The 10453-nt window shown below is 36.0% G+C and overlaps 1 pseudogene; it reads right to left on the reverse strand.

Annotated features, from left to right (window-relative positions):
* Positions 1 to 297: 297 nt before the first annotated feature.
* Positions 298 to 1069, reverse strand: LOC132491309 (protein lin-28 homolog B-like; annotated as a pseudogene).
* Positions 1070 to 10453: the final 9384 nt, after the last annotated feature.

The raw sequence follows: 10453 nt of genomic DNA on the forward strand, positions 1-10453 counted from the left end.
ATATATGTCTACGTTCTATAGAAAATCCTCCTACACAGACACAGACTCAGGCTCTCTCCCTCTCACACATGCACATACAGATACACAGAGCATCGCATCCTCTGAGTCACGTGACACATGACACCCTGCTCAAAGGTAATTTGCTTAGAGTGATTTGTCTGTTTAAAAAAATTCACTGTTCCTCAACAGGAGTTAAAAATCCCAGGTCAGCTGCTGTTCGTGCAATACTGTTCCCCTGTATTTGCATGAGGTAGACTTCCCAACCGGGGAGAGAAAACGATACGTTAAGAAAAAGGGTCATGTCTTTTTCCATTTTTGAATGGAAGGCCCCGTTTTGCTTTGATCTTCTGGTGTTGCAGATGACTTTGTGGAGGAAGCTTCTGCAGGTGACGTGCCTGGCCACTCTGAGACCTTGGACCTCGCCTCCCGAGGAAACGGTGGTGACGGAGAGCCGTGCCCTCCCCCCACCTCTCGAGGGAACGTCGAAGTGCGTGGCTGGGGCTCTGCTTCCGGTCTTCCCTGAGAATGGGCGGGCGGCTGCACCCAGTTCTGTGAGGGCAGTTCGCCACCACGGGCGTGATGCTCAGACGGCAATGGCACTTCTCTGGCTGAGGAGATAGACTACATTCCTTAGCATGTCGATCAAGGCCACCACCATTGTAGCATCGGTCTCCTTTTGGTTTTCTTTTTTGTAGTGTCTTCCCTTTGGGTCTTCTTTCATTTCCTAAACAGGGGCTCCCACCAGTCCTGTTACCCATATTGATTCAAGGCCTTTGGAAGATTTTTTAAATGTGAATTCCACTGGTTCTTCTTCTTTTAGGCTTCTAAATCCTTCCATGAATAATTTGCTTTGGTGTACAAATACATCAACTAGAATATCCACGGGGCTTCCCTCTCGGTTTATCATGGAGATGAATCCAAATCCCATTCACAGGTTGAACCACTTACAGTGGCCAGTTCCATGCAAAATCTAGGATTCCTCCTCGGCCAGCTCTGGCAGCTTCCCGGGCTCTTCACCACCTTTGCTTGCCCCGCCTGGGGCTGATGAAACCTGGTTGAATGACCTCATTGTCTTCTGAAGAACATTTAAGAAACTTCCGCAATGAAGACACTAAATACATTCTGTAAGATATTACTCGAAAACACTCAATATTTATCAACGTGCAGTTAAAAAAATTTTTTTTTGTTTTGGAGTACAAATCCTCCTAAGGCACCCGCATCCAGTGTTCCAGTCAATAGTCAGTTACTGCTCCTGCGAATGTATTGATTCTTCGTTGTTGTTTTCTTTTCAAAAGCAACCTAAGTCCAAGAGCGTTTTTCTCTGTTCTCCTCAAATCCTTAATTCTAATTCATAAGCCATAGTTTCTTATTCTCAATGGACTGAATCTCTGAAACACTTTTCCTGCATTTCACAGACTTTTCATACCTCAGGCCATAGTTCCAGAACCATGCCCTCATGACTCCTGACCAAACCAAGTCCATAATTGTCTCACCCCTTTCTGAGCTCCTACAGTAGAATCAGACAACCCACTCACAAACTCCGGTATTGTTGCCCTATGTGGTTCTCTAGTCAGTCATGGTAACCTTCATGAGAACAGGAATCTCCTGTCTTTATAACTAGCACCTCGCATGTCCCTGAGCAAAAATGGGTTCTTATTAATGCTAATTAAATTTAATTCTACAACAGAGTTTCTAAATTATAAATATATTTATAACTTATAAAGAGTAAGGAGAAAAACCTTAAATCTTGTCAGAAAAATGGTTCCTCCAAATTATACAATAACACAAGGGGATATGAGGATATATGTATACATATAACTGATTCACTTTGTTGTACAGCAGAAACTAACACAACATTGTAAAGCAATTATACTCTAATAAAGATTAAAAAAATATACAATAACCCTAAGAGCAAGGACCTTTGAGTCATGTTTTTTCTCTTAAGCACCCAGCATTGTGCCTGACAGTAGAAATTTAATAAAAGTTTATTTTTTGGCCCATGGATGCACAATAAGAAACAGAATTAAATGCTATTAAATATGAGAAAAAGAGTATGTATCTAAAATCATTCTATTTTTCAAGGCAAATAGTAATCTGCTTGCTCAGCTAAGCAGATATATACCTGAAGAATTATAGGTCAGCATCCACTATACGAGAGCATATAATTAGGACTTCTGTTTATTTAGTGCATTATTATCTTAAATAGCATCACAATTTTTACACATAACAGACAATAACATACAGAATCAAAGAGCCACAGTCTCTAGGATCATAATAAAGAAACTGAAATCTGCTCAAGAGACTGCAGTTTTTATGACAAATGGTAAATGAATATGTCAATATTTATTCTCAAAATGCAAAAAGAAAGGGTTGGGGTAAGAATGGGCAGGAAAAGGGAATTCTGATTTTGTCAGAAGTCTTCCATATTGATTCGGATTTGCCAACAATGTAAGCCAAAGTTATATTTACAGCTACCAGTGATTCACTCTTTATTGACTTAACTTGAATATTCTTTTTTATATTGTGATACTGACACTATAAAAACCACAGAACCGTCATTTTAATTTTGGATTTAAATCTGTCCCAATTTCACAATTATGTTTTTACAAAATCCATATTTAAAGTGTTTTCATTAATATTTTATTTTTTGGCTTCTATGACAGAATATATCTATTTTCTAAAAGCTAGAGTATATACAGTTTGTGTTTCATCAGAAAAATTAAATGTGATAATTTGTGTGACTCGATATGTTACTACTGTGTTTTAGAACATCAGGAAACCTTTATTTCAAACCTTTTATATCCAGCATCTTTTCTCCTTGAGGGAAAATATAATTTTTTATAAAGATGTTGGTATAATATGAAATACTTTGAGGAGCTGTAGCTCATACTCTAATATCTAAGTGTTTGCCCTTTAAGAAAGATTTCACTTTTCCTTAAGATTTGTCTAAAACGATGATTCTTGCTTGGACTAATGTCTTCAGATTGAATACCTGCCCAACTCCACCATTCAGATAGTTCAGCCTGTAGATTTCCCATCCTTCAGTGCAATATTAGCCAGAGGTATTGTTTAAACCTGATTCAGATTATGTCACTCCTCTGTTCAAAACACCAGTAACTTCTCATCTCAATCATAATAAAGGCCAAAGTCTTTAGAATGCCCTACCAAGACCACTGGAGTCTTGTTGCTCACAACCCCCTGCTGACCTCAACTCCTACCTCTCTCCCCCTTACCTACTCTTCTCCAGCACCTTGTTCCTTGAATATGCCTCTTCCACTCTCATCTCAGGACCTTTGCACTCACCACTGCCTCTACCTGCCTGGAATGCTCTTTGCTCAGATATCAGCAGTTTTCCCTCATTTCCTTCAGGCTTCTGCTCAAATGATATCTTCCCATGAAGGTCTTCCCTGGCTACCATATAAACTAGCAACACTCTCTGCCAGCCCTATACTCTCCTTCACTGCCTTATTTTTCTCCATAGCACTTATTACTAAATGATCCCATAATATATTTATTATTTATTATCTTCCTCCCCCATTAGAACATAAACTCCTCCAAAGCAAGGACTTTTTGTCTATTTTGCTCACTACTGTGACTTCAGTACCTATAAGAATACCTGGACACAGTTGGAACTTGATAAATATTTGTTAGATGAATGAATTCATTGTTGTAAATAGAAACACTTATTAATACTTATGGAACTCCAACCTACAGATGTAGCATGACATTTCTCTCTGAAATCAGTTCCCTACAAATTATATCTACATTAAGTATAACCCATTTATCTGTCATTAAAGAATTAAAGCATTTTAAACACAATAAAAGAGTACAAATGGAGGATGACTTGTCATATGTCTAAACATTTAAGAGTTATTAAACAAGGTAAAAATGTTAATATATAATATACCTTTCTAGCTTGATAATATGCCTTGTTAATGACAAACGCTTCAGGCCAAATTTTTCAGCTATTATTTGGAAATAATTATTTGAAAATTCATTTATATACCTTTTTGTTCTTGGTTGTGTGTGTGTGTGTGTGTGTGTGTGTGTGTGTGTGTCCGTGAGAGAGAGAGAGAGAGAGAGAGAGAGAGAGAGAGAGAGAGAAGGGGAAAGAGAGAGAGAGGGAGGGAGAAAGAGAGGCAGAGAGAGAGACTGTATGTTGCCAAGAACTGAGTCCTCCTCACAGTGAATGTTTGAGGTACAGACTTTTTAAATATGTTCTGATAACCTCATCCATGAAAGCAGTAGCCAACTTCGTCCTAACAGAACCCAATTTGAGCACCTTTTCACGTTGGCCCAACAGCCCTAGCTATTATTCACTGTGCAAAGAAACTGAACTGGGAAGTGATACCAAAAGTGCTTTCAGTGTAATCCAGCAGCTTTCCATGCTCTTCTGCCAAAATAAAAAATGCAAAATGGTTGAGAGAAACCAATATGTAAATGAAAAAGAATGGAAGAGGGATTTAATTCACGTGAGAGTTATTAGTCCCTTTGGGAAATAACAAAGTTCAGACAACGTGCCCTACCCCCAAAGGACAAAATAATCCAGATGCAAAAACAAGATATAAAGATATGAATAATTCACTCAACAATATAATTCCAGGACAACTTATAAATAAGGCCTAGCAGTGTGATTAGAGCTGTACTTACAAGTCTTGAAATAAATGTGAAAAGTAGAACTTGCCTCAGCTTTAACAAGGAAGACAATAATAATAATAATAGTTATCATTATTTTGTGTCATTTATTTTGTGCCAGGCATTGTTCTAAGTACTTTTCATATATGAACACATTTAATTCTAGAAACAATAGTGAGAAAGGCAGCATTATTATCCTCAATTTATAGGTCAGGAAAATAAGCCACTTACAGTTCAAGTCACTTGCCCACGGTGGTAGAGTTGGGATTTGAATTCAAGCAGTGTGGCTCTGGAGTTCATGCTGTTAACTACTACTTGATGTTGCTTTTGCCCTAAACAATATAAACATAATTAAAATAATAGTGCCTTAGTTGTATAAAGTGATTTATGGTGCACAAAATGTCACTCTATATTCATTCCCTTATTGCAGACTTTTACAAATACTCTGTGAATTACACATGACCATGTTATTCCTGTGTTACAGTTAAGAAGTTTTGAATTTTTAGATAAGCAAAGGCAAGAAAAAATATTCCACACGTGAGGCAAAATAAAAGATGTATGGGATTAATAAAGTAATGTAAAGATCTGTAAAGTAAAGATCTGTCCCTGATCTCCTAAGGGCATTATTTGAACAGAGCACAGGCACAGTTCCCAACCACAATCAATAATTTTCAGAGCTGGTCCCTTATAAACTCTCAACTAGAAAATGCTGTCTCTCAGGTGTCTCATACAGGTGCACACATTTCCCTAATTTTCAAGGGCACTGCCCTGTGAATAGAACTATTCTTCTTGTTTAACAAAATATTTAAATTCTCAGTCTGAAGGAGGATTCCCCAAAGCAGTGTTTATAATTTATACTTTCAACCAAAATGTACTCACCTGAAGAAAAGAGAATGTCTGTCCCCAAAATAAATTCTGTTGTCTAACCTAGATTAGCTGAGCTGATTGAAGCTTCAATTGCAGCAGTTATGTGTCATTATTCAATGGCAATAACTAACATTGATGTCATGCTTTCTCTGTGCCAGGCTCTATGCTAAGCATTTTAAATGCATATTCTCCATTCAGTCAGCAGGACAATGTGAGAAAAGAAACATTAGCTGTTCCTGCTTAGTAGATAAAGAAATCAAGTTTCAGAGAAGTTAAGGAATTTCCCTGAGGTCACACACTTAGTAAACATTATGGGCACTGAGATCCAAATCTTTCTGCCTAATAGCCCATGCTATCCTATTATCTGAGGTTGTTTGCTGTACATCATAATGGAAACACTAACCACAGAAGTTACAAATTCAAAAATTAAAAAAAAATAATAACAATGAGTTCTTCTTGTAGTAACTAGAAAGAGGAAACTTTCTGTGTGGGAGTCACTTCTGCTCCTTATGCAGCTATGTTTAGTTAAACCATATGAAATGTCCATTTTTTAAGGTCACAAATAGACATAGGTAATGACATATAATTCAACATTAATAGGCGTGCCATAAGGGGACCTGAGTTCTAGGTCAAAGATTGCAATGTTACATTCAGCTGGGGATTATAAACATGTATTAAAATGCCTAGCCCCAAAGTCTGGAGTGAAGAAAGTACTTCTGGTATGAACCTATGTTACCTTTGGCCCCAGTGTTTAACTCCTTCTTTATGAAATAACCTAAATTTGCATTGGGAGATCTGTTCTTCCATTGGATACAGTCTGGTGGGACAGTTCATTAAGATGTCTTTTTCTGTCTTCCCAGAGAAGGGTGGTACGTGATTCAAGCCAGACCAATCACACATTTGAAAGCATTGGAGTTGATTCATGCCCCACCCCACCCCCAACAAAACCTGTCTATGCATTTTTGCAGTTGTTACTTTAGTTCCTGTCCTTTAAAGCTTGATTCCTAAACTCTCCTTCCATTACTTAAACTCTCTCATATTCAAAACAATATTTTTTCTGATTGACTAGATGTTAATTCTAGTTAATTCTGTTTAATTCCATTAAATTCTATTAAATCTGCTTAATTCTAGTTAATTCTGATTAACTAGCATCAATTTCCATTGTTTGGAACCAAAGAACCTTAAAAGATCATTCATTTTAGCAAGATATAGCTTGTGGACCAAGGGTAGTGGATGAGACTGAAGTTTATGGTAAGGATAAAAATCAGGGTAACAAAGAGTAGGTGGGTAGAGGAGTTAGATAAATTTATGATACAAGCAGGTTCGAGATCATTTGGGACAGGCTAGGGGACGACTTTATAGGTGGATGTTAGTTATTATCAATATTCTAGTTTTTGTGTTGAATGATGGGTTCTCGAATGCTTATTTTAAAATAAGTAAATACATACACACATAAGTAAATACAACATAAATATTGAGTTGGCCAAAAAGTGCTTTCGGTTTTTAAGTAAAAGTAAAGCACACATTTTTCATTTTCACCAAGAACTTTATTGAACAACATAATCACCCTTTTGTTCCACTACCTTCTGCCATCTTTCAGGCAACTTCATAATTCCATCTTCCCAAAACTTTTTATCTTTTTGAGCAAGGAACTGTTCCATGTGCCTTTTACAGTCTTCCAGGGAATTGAAATTTTTTCTATTAAGACAATTTTGTAAAGACCAAAATAAATGGAAATCTGAAGGTGCAATGTCTGGTGAATATGGCAGATGAATCAGAACTTCCCAGCCAAGCTGTAACAGTTTTGACCTGGTGATCAAAGAAACGTGAGGTCTTGCGTTATCCTGATGGAAGATTAGGTGTTTTCTGTTGACTAATTCTGGACGCTTCTCGTCGAGTGCTGCTTTCAGTTGGTCTAATTGGGAGCAGTACTTGTTGGAATTACTCGTTTGGTTTTCCAGAAGGAGCTCATGATAGAGGACTCCCTTCCAATCCCACCTTATACACAACATCACCTTCTTTGGATGAAGACTGGCCTTTGGTGTGGTTGGTGGTGGTTCATTTCCCTTGCCCCACGATCTCTTCTGTTCCACATTATTGTACAGTATCCATTTTTCATTGCCTGTCACAATTTGTTTTAAAAATAGAACATTTTCATTACATTTAAGTAGAGAATCGCATGCGGAAATGCAGTCAAGAAGGGTTTTTTGCTTAACTTATGTGGAACCCAAACATCAAAGAGGTGAACATAACGAAGCTGGTACAAATGATTTTCAATGCCTGATTTGGATATTTTGAGTTATGTTGGCTATCTCCTGCATGGTGTAACATTGATTGCTCTCAATTAATGTCTCAATTTGATCGCTATCAGCTTCAACTGGTCTACCCAACTGTGCAGCATCGTCCAACAATAAATCTCCACAGCATGAAACTTTGCAAACCACTTTTGACACATTTGATCAGTCACAGCACCTTCTCCATAACTGCATAAATCTTTTTTTGTGTTTCAGTTGCGTTTTTACCTTTCTTGAAATAATGTATAATATGCTTAAAATGTTGTCTTCTTCCATCTTCAATATTAAAATGGCTACACAAAAATTCACTAATTTTGATGTCTTTTTTTAAATGCATGCTGATATGACAGCTATCACATACAATCTAACAAAATTGTTTCAAATGAAGTTAAAGACAACTAAGTGCTACTGGAGCCATCGTACAGAAAAAAACAAATGAAACTTTTGGCCAACCCAATAAAAAAACAAACAAATAAATAAATAAATACCTTAAGTCATAGACCAGTGATGCAAATGTGTGATGAAACAAGAATTGTGATTATCCTAATTTTGTACACTTAAAATAAATAGTATTTTTGGAGAGGTAGGAATTGTAAAGAAAATTTTAAATTAGGAAATGACTGAAAACAAAAATGCAATTTTCTATTCAACTAATCCCTCCAAGGACTTCTTTTAGATAAATTGTTGCAGCACCTAAAGGAGAAAAAGTTGAGTTTACTCCAAAGGCTATTTGATAACATTCTAAATCCTAAAATAATTTAGCAGTGGAAACTTGAAAAGTAAATATTAATGAAATTAGATTCACTGAGTTTCCTGTCTGGTCCTTCTGTTCTTCTAGGGCATGATCCTTTAATTCAATAATGAAATACATTTTAGCAATCATTTCAGCAGGGTCATCACCAAAAATCTCATGTTCTTCACTTTATTTAATTAGTCTTAAACACAGTGTTATCCTTACAGAAGCCTAACTTGCTATTTTAGAAAAAAAAGAAAAAATGAAAGGGAGGGTGATATGCAAATGATTCTGACTGAAAGAAATAATGAGGAGTTGATGATTACTATCTGAAGAGACTCCAAGTCATGAGAAATATGAAATGCAATGACAAAGGCAGCCAAAGGGCAGAATTCTTCAGAGGCTTACACTGTGGAGCACTGATCATAATTCCAATCAAGGTCTTGACTAAAATTCTAAGAAAAAATACTATTTAAAAAATATTATATTGTTCAACTTTAAAAATTTGCAATGTCTAGCATATACAGATATAATAGCCATGGAATACCTAGATCATAAATAGTATGAATAGTCAGTAGAAGAAAAGAAACAACGTATAAGTTTTCCAAATCCCAATATATTTTTGTACATATTTGTACATATTTCTATGTGATTACATGTAGGCCAATTGAGTATAAGCTATACATCAAAGACTGAGATACATCAAACTTTAGAACTGAAAAGAATTTAAATGTTTTTTTTAGTCTGACTCTCTCATTTCCTTATTTTAAGACAATAATGTATCTGAAAACTTTGTGGATTCTATAGTTTTGCTATTATTTTAAAAGATGAGAATTCTGAGGTCCACAAGAGTTAAGTAACTTGTTATGTCACATAGCTAGCTGGTGGCCAGCCTTAAAATGGAACGAAGACTTCCTATACCCTAATACTCTTCTAACAGGTACTTATTAAACACCAACTGTATACCAAGGGTTACAGTGTTGTGAAGAAAGACAAGATTCCCAGAAGACAATAAGCAAGCAAACAACAATAGCAAAAACCAGTAATTTAAATAATAACGTGATTAAAAGGTTGAAATTGAAGGAGATGGTAGGGAGTAGTATAATGCAAATGAGGATATTAAATAGGGTATTCAGGAAAGGGATCTCTGAGAATTTAGGGCTGGGATATAAATCACAAAGAGGAAATGGCTGTCATAGATTATGCTGTGAATGAAGAAAATACCAAAGGCAAAGCCATGAATCCCTTTCCAGTGTGATATAAGGTGTAAAATAACATCCCAGAAGGACCATATTTTAACCCCCTATTTGATCCTAAAAATCAAGTTCTTTCCATTATACCACACTGTTTACATGTGGCTTAGTTTCTCATCAAATCTCCCCAAAACAGAGAATTCACACATATATTTAACATATATGCACAGAATTTCACAGTTTTGTAAAATGCTTTAAAACACATTATTTACAATAATCCTATACAGTAAGCAAGGTAGTTATTATTGGGAGAAATCCATAGTGGAATGAAATGAACACCAGTTTTAAAATTAGGGTTCGAAGCTGGTCCTACCATTTATCAGCTTGACTCCTTGGGCATATAACTTAAATTCTCTGAAACTAGATTTCTTCATTGGTCAAACAAAGTATGCTTTTTTATGTGATGTTATAAGAATAAAGTAAAGATATTCTTCAAAATGGTAGTTGACTTATAAGGATGTGCTGAAGAATTTTAAATAACAGTTCTCAATAAATGCAATTTTCAGTTCAGGAATGAATGTTGGCGCCCTCAAAACTTTCAGTAGTATATGAAAGCCATAGCAGAAGTGTATAAGAAATTTAAATCTTGGCATTTAGAATTTTATTCTTCCTATTTTTCTTCTAATATTGTCTAATTACATATGAACTGAGGCTTTCTTTTTAACATATTT

The sequence above is a fragment of the Mesoplodon densirostris genome, chromosome 5 (genome assembly GCF_025265405.1).
Source record: "Mesoplodon densirostris isolate mMesDen1 chromosome 5, mMesDen1 primary haplotype, whole genome shotgun sequence".
In the NCBI taxonomy this organism is placed as follows: Eukaryota; Metazoa; Chordata; class Mammalia; order Artiodactyla; family Ziphiidae; genus Mesoplodon; species Mesoplodon densirostris.